This window comes from Lactuca saligna, chromosome 1 (genome assembly GCF_052625555.1).
Source record: "Lactuca saligna cultivar CGN05327 chromosome 1, ASM5262555v1, whole genome shotgun sequence".
NCBI classification, from domain to species: Eukaryota; Viridiplantae; Streptophyta; class Magnoliopsida; order Asterales; family Asteraceae; genus Lactuca; species Lactuca saligna.
Window position 1 is genome coordinate 69,342,099 of NC_136417.1, and position 9,171 is coordinate 69,351,269.

The window sequence follows — 9,171 nt, forward strand, 5'->3', positions numbered from 1 at the left end:
TATTTTTTATTGGTAGAATTGATGAGTGCTAGTGGTTTGGCGGAGGTTAATGGAGTTATAAGGTTGGGTGTTTGGTGATGGTGGTGGCTGGAAAGTGGTATAAGGTGGTACTAAGTGGTTCGGTTATGGTAGTTTTCACGAGACAAGGGGAGGAATAAGGGCGGTTTCGATGGGAACATCAGAGAAGGAAGAAAACGAGGGGAAAAGGGAGGACCTCTGGGGTTTGGCTAGATCGAAGGAAGAAGCAACGAAGTTGCGGTGGCCTTTGGTGGGTGCAGATGGGAGTTGTAGGGCGGGAGTGGATCGTCTAGGGTGGTGGCAGTCGGCACTTCCGTTTGCTTTTTTGAGGTTTGTTTCTGTTTTTTTTTTTTTTTTGAAGATATAAATCAATAGAGGGAAAAGATGGGTGTTTGCGTTTGTTGTTTTTACAAGAAGAGAACATGAAAATGGGGCTATTGACCATTGAAACAGAAAGGGGAAGGGGGAGTTGCAGTAAAACAGGTGAGCATGGGGCTGTTTCTGCAGCCCCTTCATTCTTCATCTTTTTTTTGTTTAATTTTTAATGGTAATGGAAGCACGAAATTAGTGGCTTTTGCTTGTGGAATCGGTGATGAGCAAGGATGACCAAGAGAGGGATGTTGCTCTCTTGATTACTGGGAAGTTACCCATCTTTAGTGGTGTTGTTTGGCAGGAAAACACAAGAGAAGAACATGGAAGGCTTTGGTTGCTTCATTTGACAGAAAAGAGAAGGAAGAACAATGGTTATGATCTCTTCTTTGATTGGTTATGTTTCTTTTGATTGGGTTTTACTATTTAAATAGATAAAAAAAATCAATTCTCTTGATGATCTTATTGTATAGTTGTGAATTTTGATAGATATGGAGTACATTGTGATCTAGGGGAAAGAAAACATAAATGTGTGGTATAATTCTTGAGATTGACATGAAGAAGATAAAAGGAATCATGAATTCCAATTCTGTTGGAATGAAATCATAAATTCCAATTCTGTTGGAATCTAAACTACAACTTGGTTTTATTTTCACAGAAGTTGAAGCTTGAAGAACGGAACGCAAAATTGAAAGTGATTCTAAGCAAAATTATTCTTTTAGAATGTATTAGTATCGTTGTTTGATTTTGATGTTTTCTTTCCTGTTTTGAAAGTTTCTTTAGTTTTATTCTTTAACAATAAATGTAATTCTTAACAATTGTTATCCGTATTCTATAAGAAATAATGTATTTTTTATTTTTATTATTCAGTTAATTGTTCAAGAATTTGTAATTCTATAAGAAGTTTTTAAAGTCATGATCAAGAAATAGATTCAATAATATTTTTATTATTTATGGTTCAATAATATTTTTATTTTTAAATATACTCAAAAACACATTCTGTTAGAATGTCTGAATTAAAAGATTTATAATTCGTAAAATCAGATTTTTAAAATTAATAGAATATATGATCCCTTAAAATATGCAATTTTCCTTTATTAAATCCATATTAATTAACTAAAATACCCTTGTAGTTAAATTAGATGATATTTTTCAATTATATTTAATTAAATAATATATATTAATCACTTTCTTAATATAAGTAAAATTGTCTGGCTTACATTTATGCATACAATAACACAATAATTATTTTGAATAGAATAATCTAAGCATATATATATATATATATATATATATATATATATATATATATATATATATATATATATATATATATATATATATATATATATATATATATATAGTTTTGGCAATAATAGCTTAAAGCTTTTACTTTTGTTAAAAAACTTCAAATCCAAAAACTATTTCAAATATCCTTTAGCGAAAAACTAATTTATAGATTATATATTGATTTAATTACGCCTTAAAAAATATACTCAATTCTTGTTCTTAAATGTATATTTTCTTTTGTTTGTGTTGGTCCCCAACGAACATATTCACCAAGTAAAGAACAAGGATAAGAGTAATAGCAAGCAAGAATAATGAAACCAAACTATACGGATTAGTAGGTTGCAATAACCAAAAGGTAATAAGGGAACAAATTCTCATTATGAATACATTCTTGATCGATTCCCTTTACACAATCATATATATATATATATATATATATATATATATATATATATATATATATATATATATATATATATATATATATATATATATATATATATATATATATATATCCGGTAAGAATTTTTTTTGGTAGGAAGGTAAGAATATATATAGATCCAGTAAGAATTTTTTTTTGGTAAGACGGTAAGAAGTTTTTTTTCTACATATTTTTGTGACGAACAAAAGAAATGAATCACTAGATGAATAAAAAATAACATGATTCACCAAAAGAAATCTCAAAAAAACACATCAATGATTCATTTATAGAATGATTTCGTTGTTATTCACTAAAATTGTAATAAAAGTGAATTTTTTCTTAATATACTTAAAAATGAATCATGAAGATGTTTTTTGGGAATTTTTTCTTGTGAATCATCTTACCTTTCAATCATCTAATGATTCATTTTGTATGTTCGCTAAAAAAATGTAGAAAAAAAAACTTCTTACCTTCCTACCAAAATTTTCCTTCTTATTTGATCTTGACTCTCTCTGTTCTCTCCTCTCTCTCTCTCTCTCTATATATATATATATATATATATATATATATATATATATATATATATATATATATATATAAGAGAACAAATTCTCATTAGGAATACATTCTTGATCGATTCCCTTTATACAATTGTGTGTGTGTGTGTGTGGGTTTTTTGCACTTTCAATTAATGGTATCTTTCAATGAAATCCATGTAATTATGGAAATAAAACAAATAGGTTGACTTAATTTTTATATTCTATCACACGATAATTCTTTTTAATTTTTATATTCTTTTTTCTTCACCTAGTGATACATCGACCACCATTGCAGAGAACAATTAGAAAGCAAAAGACACAGAGAAAGAGGCATAGCTAAATGTAATCACCCTATTTTTAATTTTTATTCTTGAATTTTCTGTTCATCTCGTTTCCACATCCATACCTGAAAATCGATTCAAGGAAGGAGGATTGATCTCCACCCAATGAGTTGGTTGACCATACCTACCCATATTCATCCGTTTGATGTAGAGTGAATGCACCAAAAATCATAAGGTAAACTTTATAAACTGATCCAATATCACATTCTCTCGCTTCTCTTCTAATAGATTTCAGTCAGACCATTTATTTGCTGATAATAATATGAGTTTCTCAAAGAGTGCTTTTAGTTATCTGAGTCTTTTTTCCGAACACCAAGTGTTTGACCAAATGCCTAAATGAAGATTTACTTTTTAATTGGTCACTTCTCCATTAAAAACTCTTCTCTATTTCCTAAGTGAATTGTTAATTAGTGTAGATAGTTCTTATATTTTGAGGAATGGTTTTATTTTTACTTTTTGAAATAGTTGTTTACCTTTCAATTATATTTGTTTTAGTTTCTGTTTTATGTTTCTGTAAAGTGCACTAATCTTGTTTGGTTCAAATCTCGCATCACATGGATATATAATTTTAATATGCCTAATTGAAAGAATGGTCATGAAATTAATTTAGGTTACCTCATGTCATTAAAATTGAGTAACTAATTGTGTTGTTGATTTGTAACTTACAGTGTAAAGCATTGAAGGAGCACAAGCAAAGAAGGTATGTGCAATATTCTTCCAGAATCAAAATTTTAGCATATTCTTTCAGAATGTATTCTATGTAATCTACCATATTCTATGTATTCTGCTATAATATATCTAGAGGTAGGAATTGCAAGTAACATGTTTTAACCATTCATAGTTTTTGTTGTTTTTGTGATTAGAATTGATGGAAGAATGTGTTTGGAGTAACTTGAAGAATGAATCAAATATTAATCACACTCACAGTTTAAGAATGTTGTTATTTTTTAGGAATTTTATTCATTTTTGTTGATATTCTTTTAGGATATGTATAACTATATTAAAATGTATATGGCTACTAGCCTGTAAGAATACATATGAATTTGTATTTTAGTTTGAAAGTATAAGAATATATTAGAATGTTATTATTCTTCAACCGGGGATTCAAGAATGATTATATGAAAATATCATATCTCTGTCCTTATCTCTCGTTCCACTTTTTATCAGTGGCGAGTCTAGAACGTAAAATAACAGGGTTCACTATTTAATTGAAACCGATAAAAAAGAAAAGATAGGTTTTGAAAATCTTTGCCCAAAACATTAAGGTGGTTCATTTAAAATATTTAAGGTAGTTCACAATTTATGTTTTTATATAATCCTTTATAAAAGAAAATAGGTGGGTCAAATGACCCACCTTTGATGTATGTAGCCTTGCCACTACTTTTTGTGAGTAATGATGTAGTGAAGAAAAAAAGAAGATGTGAGATTTGCTTTCGAATTTAATTTCACATCCTTCGTTCTTTTATATTTAAATTTTCTTGATAAAGAACATAATACATGTTATAATATATTCTAATAGAATAAAATATATGAAAAACAATCAAATAAATAAGTAATACCATTTTATTATAATATCACTGATGTGTGTAAAATGCACTAGTTTTAATCCTATTACTTCAAACACAAATTAAACACACGAAAGGCAGTGAACCTGTGACATCCCCAAAATCACGGCCAGAAAAGACCGGTTTTGTTTATACTTTATTTCAAAATCAGAGTTATCTTTTAATAAAAGGGTTGCGGAATTTGTCCCAAAACAATAATATGATAAAGATTTATCAAAAGCATTTCCATAGAAATGTATTTCATTAAAAGACTTGGGATGTCATGTTCGTACAGATCAAAAGTATAAACAGTACAATATAAGCCTTACTACATTATTTCATATCTACAGGCCTATATCCGTAATCCCTCGTCCAAAACATCACACCTATGCTCATGCGCCACTACCTGTAATGCATAAAACTGAGTGGGTCAGGCTTGGGAGCCTGGTGAGCACATAGGGTTTTCAACCCACAATAAATAAGTTTATTAATTTCATCAATCAACAATAACCCGATTACCCATTCCCGTTATCCTCACTTTACGTCCCTAAACACCTATCATAAGGGACCTAGCCTAAGGATCATCATCGGGACGAACACTACTGCTAAGGGGATTCCTCAGCAGTAAATGTCCTAATAGGCAACCATGTGGGGGATGGAGTACACCGGTGAACACATTGTTCACAACACCTACAGGTTGCGAGCCTGCTAGTGTTCCATTGGACTGTCTAGAAGAGTCCGTGGTCGTCATCTATACTCCGCTAGATGACTGGATCAACAACAACAACATCGAGGCCTCTCATCATTTTATCACACATCACCTATTACATCTACCCATGTTTTACCCCAACATTTTCGTAGATATAAAATACATATACAGTTTAAATCATTGAAAACATGTATAACAACGTTCATCTAACGTAGATAGCAAGTATTCAGATAATATGCACACATAGCACGTAATTTATATAAAATACTTCATATCTATGTGTAAGCTGAAAGTAACTATGCACTCACCGGAAAAGGTGGTGATTCCGAACTCAGACAGCGCTTCGCTTCTTAAAAAGAATTTTTCTTCGACGAAACCTATTATTATTACCACTAGAGTTTAGTTTATTATTCGTCGAGACTAATTAATAGTCTAGCTATTATTATTATTATTATATAAGCGTCAAAAAAATACTTATATAACCCATAATAATAGCCCAAGTATTTATTATAAGTTCCTAATAACGTTACTATAATTAAATAAAAGTTATATTAAAAATAGCATAGGCGTAGCTCACTTACAGCGGGTTTTATAGAAAACCAGGCTTTGCTTGGAGCAGTGTTCCCGAGCCGAAAAGCTCTTCTTCTCAGAGCCTTCGAGCACTCCGGGGCTTCCGCCTCGTGCTAGGGAGGTTCCCTAGGCTTTTCGGGGGATTTCGGGGCTAGAGAGAGGTTCTAAAGAGAGAGAGAGTAAAGAGAAGAAAGAATGGGAAAGGTGTGAAGAAAATGAGGGTGGGAGAGGTGGTATTTATAGGGTGAAATGTGGCTGAACTTGGTGCCACATGTCACCATCTGGTGGCAAGCCTTGGGGAGAAAGCAATGGCCAAGATTGTGCCACATCACCCATTTTCGCACAGCACACCTCCGACTTCTAAAATCCGTAACTTTCACATACGACCTCCGTTTTTGACGTTCTTTATATCCACGCGTAGGTAATAATAAGATCTACAACTTTCATTTTGACACCGTCAGCTAATTCTCGACCGATCTTAAATTTAACAGTACAAGGAGATTATACTGTTAAACGTCTGCGTAAAATTAATAACTTCTACATACGGACTCTGTTTTTGTCTGTCTTTTTACCGTTGATTTCCTATTAATGAGATCTTCAACTCTCATTTACGTTGCGTAAGCCAAAAACCGCTCGAACTAAAATTCGAGTTTCAGGCCGTGCACTGCTAAGCCGAATCTTAGAAAAATCATAACTTCTTCATACGAAGTCAGATTTGGGCGTTCTTTTTATTGATGTTCTTAGTTTAACATATTCTACAACTTTTGTTTAGATTGCTAAGGCTAAAAAGTCTTCTATCGTAAATTCACTATTTACGTCTCCCGGTGTCGTGCCGGTTTTGCCGTAAAACTTCGGCGGGTCATAACTTCTTCGTTATAGCTCGGATTTCGGCATTCTTTATATGTACGGAAACCTTGAGACATATTCTACAACTTTATGTAGAGATATCGGGATTATCTCACACTTTAATTTTGACGCTCATTTTTATTCTTTATTAATTATACATTTATAGTTAAATAATAAACACATAAACACACATAATTCACATAATACTCAAATATTTCATATTTATTACTTCAAAAAGAGTTACAATAGTTGACCTAGACTATTACATTGACAAAAATGCTTAGCCCTGAAAATCTGGGCGTTACAATTCTCACCCCCTTAGGATGATTCCGTCCCGGAATCATGCATCAGCAAACAGATGTGGATAGCAACTCATCATGTCATCCTCTGTTTCCCAAGTGAGATTCGGCCCATTCGAATGTTTCCATCGGACTAGCACCAAGTCGACCATCTTGCGTCGTAACTTCTTAGTCTTAAGGTCAATACTTGCCTCAGGCTCTTCGATCAACCTTTTATTCTCATCCATCCTTAATTCCGAGATTGGAATTATGTCGGGAACATCTCCCATGAATTTCCTCAAATAACACACATGGAAGGTGTTATGAATACCATTGAGTTCTTCGGGAAATTCCAGCTTGTAAGCTTGGTTCCCAATCCTCTGAAGAACTTTGAATGGTCCAATAAACCTTGGACTCAACTTTCCTCGTTTCCCAAATCGTATAAGTCCCTTCCACGGTGAGACTTTAAGTAAAACGGAATCCCCAACTTCGAAGGTTATCGGTCGTCTTTTCTTGTCGGCATAGCTCTTCTGACGATCCTGAGCTGCTAACATTCTTTCCCTAATCACCTTCAATTTTTCAGCAGTCTCATGGACTATCTCAGGGCCCATAAACTGCTTCTCTCCAGCTTCAAGCCAACAAGACGGCATACGACACTTCTGCCCATACAAGGCTTGATAAGGAGCCATCTTGATGCTCGAGTGAAAACTATTGTTGTAGGAAAATTCTACCAGAGGTAAGTGCTCGTCCCAATTCCCTTGGAATTCGAGGGTACATGCTCTCAGCATATCTTCCAACGTCTGAATCGTTCTTTCACTCTGACCATCAGTTTGCGGATGGTAAGCAGTACTCAAACACAACTTTGTACCCAACTCCTCTTGTAGACTCCTCCAAAACCTCGATGTGAAACGACTATCACGATCTGACACAATAGTAAGAGGGACACCGTGAAGTCTTACAATTTCCTTCACGTAAGCATTTGCGAGCTTATACATAGACCACTTCTCGTTGGCTGCTATGAAGTGTGCACTCTTGGTGAAACGATCCACGACTACCCAAATCATGTCGTGACCATTCTTCGTTCTGGGTAGTTTAGTCACAAAATCCATGGTGATGTCTTCCCATTTTCCCATGGGTACAAATAAGGGTTCTAAACTCCCATACGGTTTTTGATGTTGTGCCTTAACCCTCGCACATGTTACGCACTCAGCCACATACTTCGCAACATCGAGCTTCATCGTCGGCCACCAGTAGTAGGGTTTTAGGTCCCTATACATTTTAGTGCTACCGGGATGAATCGAGTACATGGTCTTGTGTGCTTCTTCCATTAGAAGATCTCTTATTCCTCCCGTCTTAGGTACCCAAATTCGATCTTGGAATACATTCAGTCCTCGACTGTTCGTACCGAACACTAACGTTTTTCCCAAACGTTCTTCCTTTCGGTCATTCTTTTCTAAGGCTTCTTCTTGAGCTTTCCTGATACTTTCCACAATCATCGAGACGACTTCAATTCTTAACGCTCTTGGCCTTTTTCTTTCAAGATTGACTTTCCGACTGAGAGCATCAGCAACAATATTTGCTTTACCTGGGTGGTAAAGTATCTCACAGTCGTAGTCCTTGAGAAGTTCTAGCCAGCGTCGTTGCCTCATGTTCAACTCCTTCTGATTAAAGAGATATTGGAGGCTCTTATGATCAGTGAAGAGCTTGCACTTCGTGCCGTAGAGGTAATGCCTCCATATCTGGCAAATACTACCGCTGCCAACTCCAGATCATGAGTGGGGTAGTTCTTTTCGTGCTCTTTCAATTGTCGACATGTGTATGCTATCACCTTTTCTCTTTGGGTCAGAACACAACCCAACCCGACTCCAGATGCATCACTATAAACTGCAAAATCTTCGACTCCATCGGGTAGAGAAAGTATCGGTGCTTCACATAACTTCTTTTTTAGCTTCTCGAACGCCTCATCGTGTTTCTCACTCCATGTATACGTAGCTCCTTTATGGGTCAAAGCTGTTAATGGAGCAGCTATCGAAGAAAAGCCTTGGATAAATCGTCGGTAATATCCGGCTAATCCTAGAAAGCTTCGAATCTCTGTGGGACTCTTCGGACGTTCCCACTTCAATACAGCCTCGATCTTGGCGGGGTCAACCATTATTCCCTCCTGGTTAACAACATGACCCAAGAATTGGACTTCCCGTATCCAAAAGTCGCATTTGGAGAACTTTGCAAAAAGCTTCTCCTTCTTT

At 34.6% G+C, this 9,171-nt stretch overlaps 1 long non-coding RNA gene across 1 annotated transcript; it reads left to right on the forward strand.

The window, feature by feature from the left end:
* The first annotated feature begins 2,913 nt into the window (after positions 1-2,913).
* On the forward strand, positions 2,914-3,942 carry LOC144999300 (uncharacterized). The gene is made up of 3 exons (XR_013660817.1): positions 2,914-3,153; positions 3,647-3,678; positions 3,842-3,942. It is a non-coding gene; the product is annotated as an uncharacterized LOC144999300 (long non-coding RNA).
* The last annotated feature ends 5,229 nt before the right edge of the window (positions 3,943-9,171 follow it).